Source organism: Empidonax traillii, unplaced genomic scaffold, assembly GCF_003031625.1.
Source record: "Empidonax traillii isolate 1590-97213 ecotype Southwest subspecies unplaced genomic scaffold, ASM303162v1 scaffold167:size2001844, whole genome shotgun sequence".
Lineage (NCBI taxonomy): Eukaryota > Metazoa > Chordata > Aves > Passeriformes > Tyrannidae > Empidonax > Empidonax traillii.
The window spans coordinates 325,034-343,216 of record NW_020955360.1 but is presented as its reverse complement, the minus strand read 5'-3'; positions in this window follow the sequence as shown (position 1 = coordinate 343,216).

The following is an 18,183-nucleotide window of genomic DNA, read 5'->3' as shown; positions in this document are numbered from 1 at the left end:
GAATTCAGCATGCCATGCCAGACCATGGGCTTAGGACAGATGTTCAAAGGATCTATAAAAATATTGAAGGCAGGCATCTAAAAACAATTTAAAGTTGATGTAGCCAAGTCTGTGACAAAGATCTTGTCCTTCCTTGAAATGCCTGTATGAAGTGTGCAGTGGTCTAATTTACATAGCAAATAGGTGATCTTATTTATATAATAAATCTTAAAAGTTTGAATTAGGAAAGTAAGCTTGTTTCCCTGTGTGCTGTACAAACATGTGTGCTAGAGATGGACCTTATTTCAAAGAATGTACAAGCAGTTAAACAAAAGAGGCAAACAGAAAAGCTGAATACAAGCAAAATATCTTGTTAGTTCCCTCAGAAATAATGGTCCTTCCTCATCATTTCCCCTTACTCACTTCAGCCGTGCCAAAGCTAGCCCTGCCTGTCACTGCTAATGCATACCAAGCATCCTCTGTCACCCACACAGCAAGGATTTAGTTGGGGGGGAGGTGTCTGCTAATCAACAGGATTCTTCTGTGTTTGTTTTTTTTTTTTTTTCCCTTCTGAGAAGCAATTGTCTTTTTCAGGTCTCGTACGAATAATAATAATAAAAAAAGAGTAAAACCAGCATAGCTGAACAAAAACCCTCAAGACAGTTTGGTGTTCTTCCCAAAAATTGAGGCATCTCCTCCTTGAAAAGTTTTGCTTCTGTCTAGTGACATTTAGATGTCTTGCTTTTCCCCATTCAGGTTAGTTGAATGTTAAAACTGATTTTCAAAGATCCTCTTTCTTTTGCCCTAGTAAGCAGAGAACTGACTCAGCATCCCAACAACAATGCATTTAGAGCAGGCATTAGTTTTGAAAATGTTGTTTCAACTCTGTGAGAGACCATGGCAACAAAGATAGGATGAAGACCTTTGAAGAAGCCTCTGAATACTGTTTAGAAGAAGGAGAATGGATAGGAAAACAGAGGGAAAGAGAGTAGGATTCATTTGCTTCTTAGTGATGCTACCATTTTAAGGGGCAGTACTAATTCCTATAATAGATTTCACTCCTGGGCAAAGAATGCTACCGAATAGCCCCGAATGAGTGCCACTTCCCATTGAGATAAAACTGGGGTTTTTTTTCCCCTGTGTTTGTTTTGACAAGTAGATTCTTTTGCTTTATCTCTCTTAAACAAGAGAAGTTTTAAGGCTTAAAGATTTGAGCCCTCTGAGAAATCAAAACTTCAGTCTTTGAGATTGCACTAAGTATATTTACCCAAGATTTATGACAAATCCCAAAGAAGTAAGGAGAATGCTTAATACAATTCAAATAGGCTGGAACTTACCATCTAAATAAGGACTAATCTACTGCCTGCCTGTGTTTCCCTAGGAAAGGACACCACCACTCCCAGTGTAAAACAAAGGAGGACTTTAGGGAAATAGAAAGTCTGAAAATCCTCATAGTCTATTCATGGGTTGTCTCCTTTTAACTGACATTTCAAAAGTTATGCCCGCTCATGACAAATGCACTTTTGCAGGTTTTGCAAGTTTCATTCTTTTTATGATTTTTAGTCCATGCTAAGAAAATCCTATAATACTTTATCTTGCTCTAGCTATAATCATGGAAAAAATTTGATCAAAGGAGACTATTTTAACAGCTGTCTTTCAAGGCAACATGTGCAGCTCTCTTGGCAGCTTCAGCTAGTAAGGTTTGAAGAAAACAGAAGTCTTTGAAAAGTCTTTGCATGTTTGAGGTGTCAAAAATATCGAATATATTGCCCTTGCTTGGTGCTTTCCGGGACCTCAAACCCTGGTCAGGCAATAAAAAAGCTCTGCAGCAGGAACCCTTTATTTTGTTTAAAGAAATTGGAATGATTGCTTCTGTGGTTTGGGGGTTTTTTTGAGTGGCTTTTTCCCCCCCATAATCTGCTTTATCCAGCTATTTGCCATCAGAAATAGAATTTTATTTTCTTGGATAAATATGGTCTGGGATTAGGTATAGAGGAAAAGGAGGGACTGTTGCTCTTTTTGTCAAAATAGAGAAGAAGGACTCCCCTCCCATTACCTTTTCACAGCCAGGGAAATGAACACTTCCATTATGCTGGACAATGTGGAGCAGAAGTAGCAGGTGGTGACTGCTACTAATCAGGAAGTTAAGTAATAGCCATACTTGAGCACTTTCTAAAGGATTACCGTTTATGGGAAGATTTGTCCCCTATCTGGGCACCACTGGAAAGAAAACAGAGTGAGAAAGATGAAAAGGTGCCTATTAGTTACAGATTTTCCATCCCCTCCCCAGCTCCACAAACATACACACACTGCCTGCTGCTCTCCCTTTACTGCCCCAACCTGTTCAAATGACTCCAGCAGACAACTGGTAAACCCCTAAGAACAGATCCTGCACTTAATCCTGCCCCTGCTCCTCCGTTCCTGCTTAAGAAAAACCACCCTTCCCCCCTGCACCCTGGCTGGTGCGCCTGCAGCTGTTGCTTGGCTGATCAAAAGGAACGTGATTCACCTGGGATAGGCTTATAAATCGAAGTCCTCCACTTTTAACAGCACTTATTGGCAGGGAAGGGAAAGGAAGCTATTATTGCCATTTTTACTCTAGAAATTACTCTTTTGTTGTCTGAGAGATGCCCATAAAGTGGCCTAGATTTGTCAAAGAGAGGCAACCCTATACCACAAACCCTTCTACATAAAGTATCACAATGCTAATTCTCCAACATGAGAAAATGGTTTGGATTGGAAGGGACCTTCAAAAAGCCTCTGTTCTATCCCTTGTGCCATGGGCAGGAACATCTCTCACTAGACCATGTTGTTCAAAGCCCTGTTCAACATGATTTTGAACAGTTCCAATAATGGGACACCCACGATTTCTCTGGGCAACCTGTTCCAGTGTCTCAGCACCCTTACTGAAAACAATTCCTTCCTTGATTCCAGTATAAATCTACCTTCTTTCAAACTGGTTCCACTGATTACCAAATGGTAATTATTGGCTTCATTGTTGAAGACAGGAGAAATTTTCCAAATCTTCAGGTAGGTCACAGTGAGTGACATTGTTACAAATTTCTGGTTTTAATGCCTCACACTTTTCTCTGTTCTTACATCAGCAATGACATGTCACCCAGGTATACAGATGCAAAAGTAAACCAAATTTTATGTACAAATCCAAGCCCCAGAACTGCAGAACAAATGAGACTCTTCAGTCTCCTAGGATTTCAGGGGTTGCCCCCAGAACCCAGGGGGGATTAGGAACCCAAGTAGGGACCCAGCAGCTGTCCCATGAAGTTCACTGCTTTTCGTGCAGGGAGGAGAGTAAGTGACTGTTATCCAGCACTGACCTCCATCTTGCCAAGGATTACATATACTTTTGCATGCTTTCTTGAGTTTGTCCACAGGTCAAAACTACCTCAGCAGTAGTTTGGTAGGTTTTGTTTGTTTGTTTGTTTTGGTTTTGTTTTGGTTTTGGTTTTTTGTTTGTTTCATTTTTATGTATGTTGTGTTTTGGTTTGGGTTTTTGTGGAGAGTTGTTTGTTTGGTTTGTATGTTTGGTTTTTTGTGGTTTGTTTGTTTGTTTTTGGTTTTTGGGGTTTTTTTTGTTGTTGGGTTTTTTTTGAGGGGGGAATGTGGTCTAAAAGACTGTGCTAAGTAGGGCTGACATTTTAAAATTTTTGGATCCATACAGGGTATGTAATTCTTTTACAATATGAATTTCAGATTTTTAGGTTTTGCCTCTGAACTGATGTGATTAATATAAATTGCATATGACCCCTTGGACCTTGCTATACTGCCAGCATGTCCTGGAAGTATGAAAGAATATCCTAAAGAACACCAAGTACAGAGCCCTCTGAATTTGCCACAACTCTTCCAGGACAAAACCTTCTTTTAAACACTGTTTGTTCCAGTCATTTCAGTACCACTGTTCGCTTTCTTATCTGTTGACATGGAGGCTTAGCTTCCTCAGAACATTTTTGTCTGAAAGATCATTATTTTCTTTTCCAAGCATCCCATGAACAGACCAATTGTACTTCATCAATTTTAAATTTTGACCATCTGCCAATTGCTTTCAAATCTAAAGCCAATCAAAATTCAAGGAGATTCAGAAAACAGTGAAAGAGGAGCACATCCACTTCAAAAAGGTTACCCAACTGTTTGTTGTTGTTGTTTCATTTTGTCTCAGGCTTTATAATGATGGCTTTCAGGATTTTTGCTCTGTTTATGTGTCCTTGTTTAAAAGTCAGGGCTGTGCCTGCCCTTCCCCAGGCTACAGACACACAAGTGGGCTGCTGTGCAGTTCATCACTCGCATTCGAGCCTCTGCTCACTCTGAAGTCTGGTCTGGTGAATAATTGCCAAGAAAGATGCCTTCCACGCTGATGTGGAGGGACTTCGCTTTCACAGCTGCTGTTTATCGTAAATAACATGGCTTGGAAACATCGCACAATGTCTGTGGGTTTTTAGAGGCATCTAATTTTGCTTGTTTTAACAGACTACAGATAAGCCTGATAGTTACAGATATTTCATGAGTAAGACTCTAACCTAACTGTATGTCAGGGAAATAATAAATACTGTTAGTACCTAGAATAACCAAGGTCCAGTGCTACTTAGCTTATCAGGACTGAAATAATTTGTGCTATAAAACCTCTGGCATCAGTAGGATCCCAGAAGGATGAGTTTGCTGAAGTTTTCTTCCAGAAATTGGAAAATTCTACAGATATATTAAACTATGTAAAAATCTGTTGCGCACCTCAGGGTGCAGCATTTTTACTGACCACAGGGTCTATATATTCTGAGGTCATCACCTGCATGAGCAGGCTTGCCGACCTTTTTGGTCACCAGTAAACCTTCCTTCTACCAGTAGGAGGCAGGGGCAGACAGCTTCCTCCTTTACAGTGACACCCTGATTTCCATGCTCTCCCATTTTGGCATCCTACTGAGAAGCTGAAAAATTAGTGCTTCCCTGTGATGACTTGGTCTTATTTTTCATTACCCAAACTAAGACAAAAACATTTCACATGAGCAGCTTTCATATCTTCAAACCCACTAGTCTTTGTAGTTGTGATTGCTTTGTTATACACCAAGCATTTCTGTGCTATTCACTTGAGACTGAAAACTTTAGAAAAATACTGGGTTTTGAAGTTTTGAAGAGTGACTTTCTTCCTCCTGTCAGCAATAGGAATGGATATAAGGTATTTTGTTTGTAATGGAAAAACAAACAGTAAAAAGTTATTGCTATTCATGTAAATGTAAGACAGGCTTTTTCCATATTCTTCATGTTAAATAAAAGAGTTTGGCAATAGATGGAAGACTAACATTACTAGCAGTTTAATAATGAACAGTACAGAAAATGAATGCTACCATTGCTACGGTAGTTGAAGGTGAGAACAAAGCCTTATGTGGGTTCTTCTTGGGGCCCTAGAAAATAAAAAAACTGAGGCAAATGGGTTCATTCTGTGCCCCATGTGCTTGGAAATTGGCAAGGCAAAAGAAGAGCTAGGAAACAGTACCAACTGTGATAAGTCAGTTTTTGTACACAGAAGGCATGCATACGTGCTGAAGGAGTGGAATCAAAACAGAAAATTACTTTTCAGAAACTGGTTTAAGCCATAGACTCCATCTGTGTCCTTAAGGAGAGGAAAGAAGAGCCACAGCCTACTGCTTTTCTTCTGCCAAACTTGAAATGAGAAATGTTGCCCAGGTGCCAGTGTCTTAGGAAGAATTTCTAGGCTGTGAAACTCAGCCTCAAGAGACAGGAGATTAACTTAAGCTGCAAGGAAGAGTCTACGTCTCAGAGAGGGCTAAATTGCAACTGTACTTCACTCTCGGATGTTCCCAGGGTGTTGCCTTCAGCTTCTCTCCAGTCAGTGCACTGGTGGTTGCAAGTTCTGCTCAGGTACTCCTAATTTTCCATTTACAATATGTTACATTATTTTCTGCAGGAACTATGGTGTCCAACTCAGGAATTTAACTCTGGAAAACATAAGCTGGAAGTTATGAGTGGCAAAGAAGAATATAACTTCTGTGGTTCAGGCTGTAAGACAAGGTAGATCTGCTGTGACTGTCCATGGTTCATTTTCCTAAGAAGTCAGTCTCTCTTCTTAGTGTTTTCCTAGTGTTGAAAAGCTGAAAAGAGAAATTGTGAAAAAGTACAAAATACCTAGGAAAATGAAGGGCATATGATTTCAGTTGTAGCTTAATTTTTAGTACTATAAATGAAATATGAATGTTCGCAAAGTACTTAGTAAGTAAAAGTATTTAATAAGTAAATATTTCTGTATTTAAGCTGATAGTTTGTGGGGTGCTGTTTTGAAGTGCTAAGGTGAAAAAATTACTAAACTGTAAAGTGCATAAGTGGCCTAAAAAACACCCAGAAGGAAACATTCTTGTTTGTTTATTTCACTGCTGGGGTTCTGCGCTCTTGTTCTCCTGGGAGAGCTCCTTCCCTTCCCTATTGCTGTCTCGCAGGCTGTTGGTAGCATCATTAAACACAATAACATAGTTCAGACAGAATAGCCATGAAGTGCCAATTGCAGCAAAAATCACATATGAATTGTGAAAATCACATCTGTAATGTGCAGGGAAGGGTTCTTGTCTAGCTGTGTTGCCAAGCTAACCAATAAGATATACAGCTATATTTTTAAATGCAGGACTGTTTTTAATCAATATTCAGTGTATCCTTGATAAACAATGTTTTGCAATATCTAACCTATAAAGGGGATATTATAAATATATTAATTGTAATTGTATGAGAAATCTTAGCCTACTTTTACTTTGTATATATAAAAGTATATACAAAATATACTTTTAGATGCTGTTTGGGTAGTTACAAGTATGGCATGTCTGATGGTGATGCACAATGTGGCAACCTCTCAGTATCCGCACCTCACAAAAAAAGTGTGAATCCTACACCTACAACCTTAATTGAAGTTAAAGTTTGCTAGCCCGCATGGACCACCAGTATCATCTAAAGAAGAAAAAAGGAGCAAATGTTTAAGTCATTGAGCATCCCACCCACGCTTCTGCCCATTAGTTCCACTCAGCCTGTACTAACACTGCAGTTGTGCATCAGCAGTGTGCTACAACCATCTGGCTAACCTCAGCAAGACATGTGGGCAGCTTATCTTCAAAGATGAATACCAGCTTTTAGCAACAGCACTAACAGCTGTATCAAGCAGAAGAATGGAAAATAGATCTCCTAAGTTCATCTTCTTCTATAAAGGACCAAATGACCTGGGGCTGACAGTGCCATTTTAAATGAAGACACTTGGTCAGATTTGCCTGTACTTCCCCTGTTTCCTGAAAAATGTGCTATACAGCTAGTTAAAGAGCATCAATTATGATGTGAATCTGTAGGATATATTAGCAGATGAATATTTTTTCCTTGCTTAGTGGAAGTGAGGAATGCCCTATGGAGATAAAAGATGGGAAAATTACTTATAACAGTTCATATGATTTTTAGCAGTCTCTTCCTAATAGGCACTACATAATTACTGTGAGCTGTTTTGGAGATGTCTCCTTTAACTCTCACAAGTGTACAACATTTTATAAAAAAAATTGGACAGAGAGGTATTTTTATTTCAAGTCAAGACCATTTAGCCTGTCCAGCAATGAAAAGTGTTGCATTGCTTCCTGCTTACCTGTTGTGAAACTAATGTGTTCCAGAAAGGATAGAGTTACCCGAGCATCTGAGTTCCTGCAAGTAGGATGAGGGTGAAGTACTTTTTAATTGTTTTGACTCTACAAATGATGCAAAATCAAGTGCATGGAGAAAAGATTTGCATATCAGGAAGTGTGCTGCTTCATTCATCACCCTAAGAAAGAATCGTGAATCATGCATACAAACTAGATTTGATTCTTTCTGCCTCTTGGCCATGATATTATTTTTCCCTTTTCATTTTATGTGAAACAGGAAATTACTTGTTGTCTCCTTTAAAAGAGTACCTTCATCTCATCTGCCTTGTTAAATGATTCTGTAAGAATCACAGAATCACAGTATGGGTAAAGTTTAGAAGGGACCACAGTGGGTCATTTAGTCCAACCTCTCTGCTCAAGCAGGGTTACCCTAGAGCACATTGCACAGGATTGCATCCAGGTGGTTCTTGAATATCTCCAGTGAGGGAGATTCCACAACCTCTCTGGGCAGTCTGTTCCAGTGTGTGTGGTCACCCACTCAGTAAAGAAGTTCTTCCTCATATTCAGGTGGAACTTCCTGTGCATAACTTTCTGCCTGAGCCTCGTGTCCTATTGGTTGGCACCACTGAGAAGAGCCTGGCTACAACCTCTTGGCACCTTCACTGTAGATACTTATAGACATTGATGAGGTCCCCTCCGAAATCTCTTCTTGAGGTTCAGCTCCTTCAGCCGTTCCTTGTAAGAGAGTTACTCCAGTTCCTTAATCATCTTTGTCACCTTCTACTGGACTCACTCCAGGAGCTCCATGTCTCTCTTGTACTGAGGAGCCCAGAACTGGATGCAACACTCTGGATGTGGACTCACTAGGCCTCATACCCCATGACTGAAGTCAGGTTCTCTGAGCTGCTACACTAGGGCTGAATAGAGGTGTAGGATAACCTCCCTCGACCTGGTGGCAATGCTCTTCCTCATGCACCTCAGGATACCATAATTATCCTTATGAAAGTAAAGATGACTCTATAGTAAAGGTGCTGAATGTGTGGTTACAGAGAATGCAGAATAGTCATATTTAAAATAAAAGTAAAAATGCTTCTCACTTTTTAAAGGGGAATGCCAGTCATCTGCATGTGTCTGACTGCAGTATCATATGCTCCTGAATGGACTGTAGTGTTGTGATCTCATAGTGGTTTTACAATTGCTTGGTCAGCCACCCTACAGAAATGTACATGCAAATGGTGTTTCCAGAGACAAACTTAAAAATAGATAATTATATAGGTTAGCAGAGTCCTTGCACATAAACAAGAAAAAGAAGATGAATGTTCATAATACTTTGCTAAGTGATTCCTTTCATCTCAACCTGTTCCTTTTCTTCCAAGCTCAATTATTAGCCATACACATGGCAACTACAGATATATAACTGTGTGCTAGGAAGATAAAGGGCAGGTAGAAAAAAATTCCTCTGATCTTTTCTTATCTCCCATCTGCAGGGTGTCCTGGAAGAAGCAGATGAAATAAACAAAATACACAGATCCGCCTCCAGACTGTCTTTCCACAGTCATGACTATCACCAGGCTCTTACTGATGTTTCCCTAAGAAACCATGTCTAGCTCACACATCCCACATTCAGTATCTCTGCTGTGATAATGTACTTTTTTTTGTTTTTGACTGAGAATACTCTTCACCCCACACCTTCAGTAACTAACCACACAGCTTTTTAGACAGTTTGTCCAACTGTACGCTGACAACCTTTTACCTCTCCCCTTTCTTCCAACATCACTTGTTCTCCCACCACTCCTAACGCCACTTCATTATATAAGACCCTCCCTCTCCTTGGTTGCTTTGAAAAGGTGCATCAGGAACTGAACCCAGCTGCTTCTTGTTTCAGAGGTAATTGCCAGCATTTCCACAGCTGCTCCAGGGATGGGCTGAGGTTTTAAATGGCTGGTGGCAGGGGCTGTTTTTCTTTCTTTCTTGTGCACAGTTTCTGATCTTATATACTGATACCTACTGGCAAAGCAAGGAGTGCCTCAATGGTGATGTGAAAATGCCTTGGTCCTAAGCACAGCTTCTTTTTTTTCAAAAACCAGGAAGGGATTCATCACGCCTCCACCAGAAAAGGTACAGATTAAGGGCTGGGTTTTATTGTGAGGTGTATATGCTAACTTGTAATCAGACACACATGCTGTATTTGTTCAGAAGGTTGACTTGCAAGTGATTTTAATAATTCAACTTGCTTTAGCAAACTTTTGGTCACATGTGGAAATAGAAGAGACAATTGAACCTTACCTGAATAGCACTGGGGAAATGGCTCCCTGATTATCAATGTATGCTATATGGTTTAAGTTGCATATAGTGTGTTGAAAGAACTACATCAAAACTACAAAGCCAAGCAGTCCAAAGATTGACTTAAATTTGCATCATTTGGCTTCTAAATGCATACTTGCTCTGGTGCTTTCCAGTGATTTATTATTACATACTGTTTATTTTCTACCTTGTCCTTGCTCAGAACACTAAAAAAAAAAAAACTTTAAGCTGTTTAGCATGAAATTTTGTTTCACATCAGAACTTCAGAGACAAAATCTGGTGCTCCCAGAAATGCTCAGTAGTTTTAACTGCGATTGTCATTGCTCTTGCACTTATCTTATTTGTGACAGCTATTTTACCATGGGACTCTGCTGCACTTCTAGAAAGCACATCCCATGCACTAAAGGGAAGCCAGGATCCTGTGGATTAAAAGTCAAGACTGTCAGTAGATATTGACTGCAACAGGAAGATTAAAGTGTCTAAATGATTCTGTATTAGAAATGGCTTGTGGTCTGCAGATTTAGAATATGGACAAATCTGTTGTTTGACTCTGTATCCTTGGCCAGCAGAAATCTTGGCCAGGACAAGGGATGCTGCAGGGTATGCAAAGAAGCTTTTCTTATCCTGAACTACGTGTACATCTGCAGCTGCTGTCTTTGTCTATTTAGCTTTGTAAAAATAAAGATAAAGTAACCTTCATCTGCGGACAGATAAAAGACTTTCTCTGAGTCTTTCATTCTTAAAGTCTAAATCTCAGGGAGTTCATGGTGTAAGAGCCATAGTCAGAGGTTTTGAGGGATCATACAGTGCAGTTAGGGTGCTATTACACCTCAAGGTAAGCTGAATCAACAGAGCTACAAATGTGCCCTGTTGTAGATGGAGGCTGGTGTCTGCCTGTCTTGGGGCTGGGAAGTGGGAGAACTTTTTTTCTGTTGTTTTGTGAGAACCATGAAGAGCAATTCTCCTGCAGTTCACTGGTCTGACATGGGAAGAATTAGCTTTGCAATTTTTCTATTTCACTTCTGACTTTGTCCTGATTACTAAAAAAAAAAAAAAAAAGCAGGGCAGGTTTGATTGTTGGAGTTCAATGTTCCTAAGGGAATGGTATTTGGTTGAACACAGCAGAACTAAGCATGCTCTGAGAAATGGTTTGATTAGAAGGAGTTAGTGAATACTAAAGAGTTGCCATGGATCATTTTCTGGAAAACTGATATGCCATTCTCAGTCACAAATAAAAAAACTTATAGGAAGTCAGAAAGATGCATTAAAGACCTGCTCATGTCCTTTTGTGTGTTAACTGAAAGGTGTTTGATATACTCAGTTTTTATGGCATGACACGGTGGAGGTGTCTATGCATTTAAATATCACAGCACAGTCAGCTGACTGCTAATTTTACCAGTTTGAAGAATGGACCCTGATAGCAAAGTGCAGTAAGTTTAGTGAGAAATTCTGATATGGGAAGGGTTTTTGTTGGTTGGTTGGTAGGTTGTTTTTTTGTTTTGTTTTGGTTGGGTTTGTTCAGTTTTGTTTTTCCTTTTAAAATAGTCTCTTTTAGTCTCTTATCTTGTGGTCTCTGTTTTTCTCTTAATACCTCTGTGTATTGGTTTGCCTGCTTTGGAAAAGAGAAGGGTAAAATCTGTGTTCATGCATGTAATTTATCTCAAATAGTGAATAGTAAGAAATTGACTTCTAGTCATTGACTTCTAGTGATTATTACCAGTTCTCTATGTATGAACTTCTATGGCCTCAGAAAGGAATATTTTTTGCAGATCCCTTAATTCTTAGTGGCTTGTGACTGTGTAATTCTGTTTTATTTTCACAATAGCACACAAAATTGGTATTGAAGTCCTGATATTTGTTGCATTGATGCATCTGTACCTTTTTGTACTGGAAGCTTTTCCAGGAGCTGCACTTTAGTGTAAGCTTAAGCATTTCTGGAATGGATAGCAACTACCTGCTTTTTTTATTTTACATTGATCCAGAAATGGTCTGCCTGGCACTGTGGGCAGGTGCCTTACCATTTATTATTTGAGGAAAAAAGGGAGTATGTACTGCCTGGTTTTAGGACTGCATCTTTTTAACTTTCACATCCCTCAGAGTATTTTTTTCCTCCCAGTCACTGGGAATGTAGTCTGGTAGCATCTTTAGTTGTTGTATGTGAACTTGCTGCTTTGGGATACTTTAACAGATAAAGTAGAATGAATTCTTCAGTAGGTGAATGGGTGTATTCTATGAAGTGAATTTATTTTAAAAATCCCTTTTAAGTCTAGATCATTTAAACATAACTTATGTATTTAAGTTGGTACAAACCAGTGGAAATTTCATTGCTGTTTGTATGTATCTAGGTCACAGCATAATGTAGCACTCAAGTTTCCCTTCTAGCTGATTATTTTTAAAGACTCCAGCTAAAGTTTTAAAAGTTACTTTTCAAACTATGCTTTAATGGTCTTCTTTTATACTCTTTGAAACTTTACCCAAGAAGTGCCAATACTGTGAAAAAATAGGATTATGCATTAGTCTTATCTATAAGCCCAGGGTAAAGTAAATCCATAGGAATATCTAGTATCTTATCATCTACTGTCCATGCATCTGTGTGAATTACTCTACTTGAAATAAAAGGCTTCTTTTCTCCAGACATATGCAAATTCACCGCTGGGGAGAAAATAGAATTAATCTCCAATACCAAAACATGAGTAGATGAACTCTGAAGCACAGTGTGCATTTGTCTAGTAAGTAATTCTTAGGTAAATGCCTATTTGGGAATAGTGTAGAAAACTACAAACTGAGTAAATGTACTCAGATTCTCCTGTTTTTGAAATAAATTACTTCCATATGTGTTCTACCATTTCTAGGTGGACCTCCTGAAGCTATTCCAGTATAATTCACTTCCAACTTATATAATACAGTAAAAATATCTCATCTGCTAGTATATGTCCAAACTGACCCAGAATTGCACATTCAGGACCACTTTATAAGGAAAACTTGGCTGAGCGAAGAGAAACAGATGTTTCCTGCCTAGTAGCATGAAGTGAGTTAGTGTGTTGGAAAGCCAGCTGAAGTTACTGGAAGGACATCCAGGATTGCAGTTGCTATGATATTCCCTCCAAGCAGCTTCAGGGCTAAAGATTTTGATTTTCAGCAGCTTTAGAAGGGGGCCATCATCCCCTGCAGACAATTGCAAAAGCAGAATGCAAAAGGGGAGATGAGGATTACTAGGTCAGGAATCAGCAACAAGTGGCTGTGTGTATATGGGGTTTTGGTCTCAGCTACTGTCAGTACTTGGGGACTCACCAGACGGTGACATGGACTCTTGGGTGCTTCAAGCACAGTGGCTCAGGTGCCTGTGCTGTTGGGATACTGTGTTGTGGTGGCTTATCAGCTGCCAAGACCTAAGTGAACTTCCTTTAGGCTACCTCGTGTGTCTCTCCCTGATTGGAGGCATTCTGAGAGTCCTTGAAAGTCCAGACTAAGGCATCTTGTAAGAACCTGAGAGTGGGGGTGTGTTTGTAAATACTGTAAAAGGCCACCAATTTCTCCAAAATGCGAGGCAGCTGTGGTCTCTCCTGTGGCTATATGTTTTCTTCTGCATAGTAGTTTCCCTTTGTAGGCTGCTTATTTTTTTTTTTCCTTCTCCTAAGGCGCTTTTTACTTCTTGTGGACTGCTGTTAATATCCTAGTTTTCCAATTTCATTTTACAAGCTAGAGTTTCTGGAAACTGAGGTTCAAGCCCCTTATGTATAGCACAGGTTGAAACTGGGGAATCCCACTTGCATGGAGAGCACCACAGAGCCACTCCCTATAAACTCACTCTGTAACATTTCAGAATGTACAAAAGAATATTCAGACTTCCTCAGGTAATATGGGAAAACTTAATGAGGCAACAAGACATGGAGCTGTGCAATTGTCCTGGAATGTCAAAAGGCTTGTTTTTCATCCCTACTTTTTATGACTATTTCTGTATTTTATTACATGAATAATTACAGAAAGATGATCCTTTATTTACCATCGGATTTATTGCTTAACTTCAAGAAGCCTATGTAGCTTTTCTTTTTTTTTTTTTTTTTTTTATCACAGAGGGAGATTTTGCTCCAGATTATTTCTGTGTCACACTAGTGCTGAGGAGTGATGGGTTCAAAAGAGGTAAATCTTGGTTTCATCGGTGCTCTGTATGCAAACAGAATGACTGGTGCAGTTTGGAGTTCTTTCCTGAAGGCAGCATGCAGTAGGCTGGCTGCTGGAAATGGGAAAAATGAGTAGAAAGATAGTGGGTAGATTAGCACCCTACAACCACTGTTTGAGTAGATTTCTTATGTTTGGGCTTTCTATTGATTTTCTGTTCCACAGGGTTTCCTGAGAAAGATTTTACAAAGCAAAACTGAGGAGGGGAGGGGGGATGATTAGTGCTGTGGCTTGCAATTGTACTTTGAAAATGGTGACAAGAAAAATTAATAGAGTGCGTTTGTTACACAGTCTCCATCCAGAATAGTCATCTACTTTGAGTTTTGGGTATTATTTTATTAGAAGTAAATTTTGATTTTATAAAGCACTCAGGCAAGTATTATTTTCACTGATTTGTGGTCAGTGTTTCTAGTGTTAAGAGGTGAGCAAACAAGTACATGGGGAAAGTTGCTCATTGCAACTATGCTACATTGAAACTAAGTCTGATTTAGGAATAAAAATAGGGTTTTTTTTTTGTTTTATCTGTGAACACTGGAGTGTATTTGCATTAGTCATGCTACTGCATAAGGAAGAGGAGGTTACAGTTGGGAGATTGCTTAGTGGGATTAAAGGACTGGGAAAAAGTTATTTTTAGATTGAAGTATTCTGTTTTTTCAATATTCTGTCTGGGCAAGAAAACTGGAAACTAACTGAACACTAGGAATTCATGAAGAGAAGGGGCAGCTTGTAACATCCTCATGGGACTGATGAAGTTTGGTGAATTGCTACCACTCATTTTATTTGTTTGAGTTTCTAGGGAAGGTCAATAGATGTGAATGCAGTTTTAATGGGCTACAGCTCTCCACTGCTGTTATTCCCTATGTGCACATGACCTTGAGGTCTCCCACCCCCGTAGCAGAGAGTTAGTTGCCTCTGAGTTAGATGATCTGTGCAACTCCAGAACAGTCCTCTCTTGCAGATTTCTCTCTTCAACTATCATATAAAATAGGTGAGAGAAGATGGGACATCTTTCAGCTTATTGATTAAGAAAGGGGTGAGGGAGCAAATGGGAGGATAGGAAAGTACAGACCTTTATTTCTAACCCTGACTTTTCAGTAGTGCAGTGAGAAACTGGATGCAGTAGATAGCAGTTTTAAATTTATAACAACAATGGTAAGCTTGGAGTGATACAAATATAATAGAAATTCCTTACAGCTAACTTCTACTTAAAGAAAACCAGTGTAGAGGAAAGAATTGTCAGTTGACTTCCATTTCCAAACCTTGAGCTATGACTGTGATTGCACAGACACTTGTTCTCAAAACAATCTTGTGTACAATTACGTAGGTCCATCAGAGTCTGTTTTCTGCTTCTAATGTTCAAGTCAGTAACGGAAGACATTGGTGGCTTTTCTTAGTAAAAGTTTGTATTTGGTTGAAACCCACTGTGCTTACTCCTGCAGGTTTATTCCCAGAAATTTCTGTAACATATAATCTCAGTATTGACAATACAGCTGCTACCTTGACAGATTGGTGGTGGCTCCTTTTTGAAAGCCATTCTCTGGCTGGCTGGGGTAACTCTGGTGCTCTCCAGCTGTTCTCTGCTACCATTTCCTAGGGTGTGACAGCTCTTCTTTGGTAACTCCAGAGCTTATTTCTGTATTTTGATTCCTGAAACTTCTTAAAGCACTTCTCACTTCTGTCCATAAGACTGCTGAGAAGATATTTCTAAAACAAGGCCAGAATTAATTTTTTGAATTCTTAAATATTCCAATGACTCTTCTAATAACTTGTTTTTGTTGGCATGATAAGTATCTACATAACTAGAAGGGAAAGTCCCCATCTGAACTCTCCTGGGCTGTCTGACCCCCAGTGCACACTGAGACTCGTACAATACTTCTCAGTGGAGTGTGCAGCAGCTTTCTTAGAAGTTCATTGATGCTGTGTGGGATTTGTGTCATCCGTCTGGATGACAGAAGTGACACTTTAGGTTGTCAATATTGCTGCTGGTGTTTTTGTGGAGGTAAGGATACAAGCCCTGATTCCACTTTAAACTAGTGGCAGTGGCCATGAGGGTCCATGGGACTGTGGTGAGGGAGTTGCGTAGAACGCGGCTTCAGCTTCATGGGGCAGCTGTTGTCCAGTCCTTTCCACATGGGCTGGGGCACAAGGGACCACTTCAGCCCAGCTCACATGGATTCAGGTATGGTGAAACTCTTCCAGCAGCTCAGGAGAGCATGCTTATGAAGGACAGAGTGGTGGGAGGAGGAAAGGGCTGTCTAGCAGAAATTTTGCTGTTAAAAAGATATTAGTGAAGGAAATGAAAGTTTTTTATTACACAGGTCACATGAAATCATTAAGTCCTATGCAACATCTGCATTACACATCTCTAGAGCCATTAGGGTTCTGGTCACTTAACATGGTATTAATCCTGCATTATTTAGGAACAGCTTAAACAGAAGATGTAGAGTGTTACATTTATGACAGTTATATAAGTCCTCCAGCAGATTACTGCAGTTAAATGAAAACTGCTGCCGCTTAATCAAGCCAAAAACCTGCAAAATAATTTGAGGATTTGTCATAATTATGATGACATTAAGTAATTCCTGTTTGTTTTTATTTCTTTGAAAATGAGATTGAAGTATCACGCCTTACAAAGATGGCATATCTAGCTGCGTGACTCCCAGGTGCATGAATTCTGTTTGTCTGCTAATCCCTTGCTGGCTCTGGACTTTTTTGGCAGCTAAACATGTCCTGGGGTGCACTGTAATAACAGGCAGCTGTCCTTTCAGCTCCATTGAAAAAGGAGGTAATATGGCAGAGAGCATTTGCTTTCTCCCAGATCCATTTCTTATACTTCCCTAAATTGATTCAAGTAACTGCTCTCAGCTGATGAAGTACTTTGTGTAGAACCAGGATGGATTTTTCAGGAACAAACTTACAAATTATTTGAGAAGGCAGTGTGCAGTAGTTTTTAATTAAAGCACTTGTAAGGGATTGATGTGTTTGTATGGAACAATGGCTGTTTGTTTCAATACAGTTGAATGTTCTCACTGACTTTAATCTGGAAGAAGGCTCTGTGCAATGATGAACAGACCTTTTTGGATTCTGGCTTTTCATCTCTGCCCCAGTCATCTTGTCACTAAGGGGACTGAAAATGAAGAGCGTATCTAATGAGGTGTTGAGTTTTCTGCCATCATTCTGGCTTGAACTTCTCTGCTTGAAGCACCCATGTGAAGTAGGAAGTGCCCAAGGCTAATTGGAGGAGTTTAATGTTTTGATATGTCTAGATGATAAGTGTTGCAAGGAGATACTTTTTTGAAAGGCTAAGTACTCTGAAGTTAACCATCGTGGGTTGCATGAAATCGGTCTTTTAATTTATGGATGTTAAGTAGCTAATCATGATAACAAAATTTCTCCTCAAATAAATCCTTTTATTAAAAAAACTATATCCTTATCTTTGCTTTCACTCATAGATACAAACAAAAGTCTTCTAAGTGAAGAAATTGTGACTTATTTGCAAAAGAGGTTTCCACATCCCAGTCCACGTGGCTTTTATTTGTCTTTCTAAATCTAGCTATATTCTTTTGCACTGAATGCATTATCCCCTGGGCTGTACCTGACAACTTTTGTGAAGTTATATGTGAATCCAGCTCATCTCCAGGGCTGCAGCATAATTACTGCCTTCTTAGGCCTGTACATGGCTAAACTACTGCTTTAAGTACTCTTGGATCACTAGGATGTAAACCATCTGATGAATTGTTGCTCAGTGTTTATCCTTTTATCAACTCTTTTGATGATTGTGCTTTTATCAGTTTACTGCTCTTATCTAAGTGTTTTGGGTAGGATGGTGTTCAGTATTGTTTTAAGCTATAGTTGTATGATACCTGGTGTCTGTAAGGCAATTATGTCAACCCTATGGCTTTTCATTAGAAAGCAGTTCTATCTTTTAGAAATGAAGGGCTACCTTGATATAAAATTGATTTTTCATGGGCTTGATTTTGTTCTGGAAGGTTAAGAGAAAAGCAGTGTAGTATTTCTTCACCCAGATGTTTAGGACTATTTCTCTCTTTTTTTTTTTTTTTTTAAATTTTATTCCTTCTAACCTAAGTTAACTGGT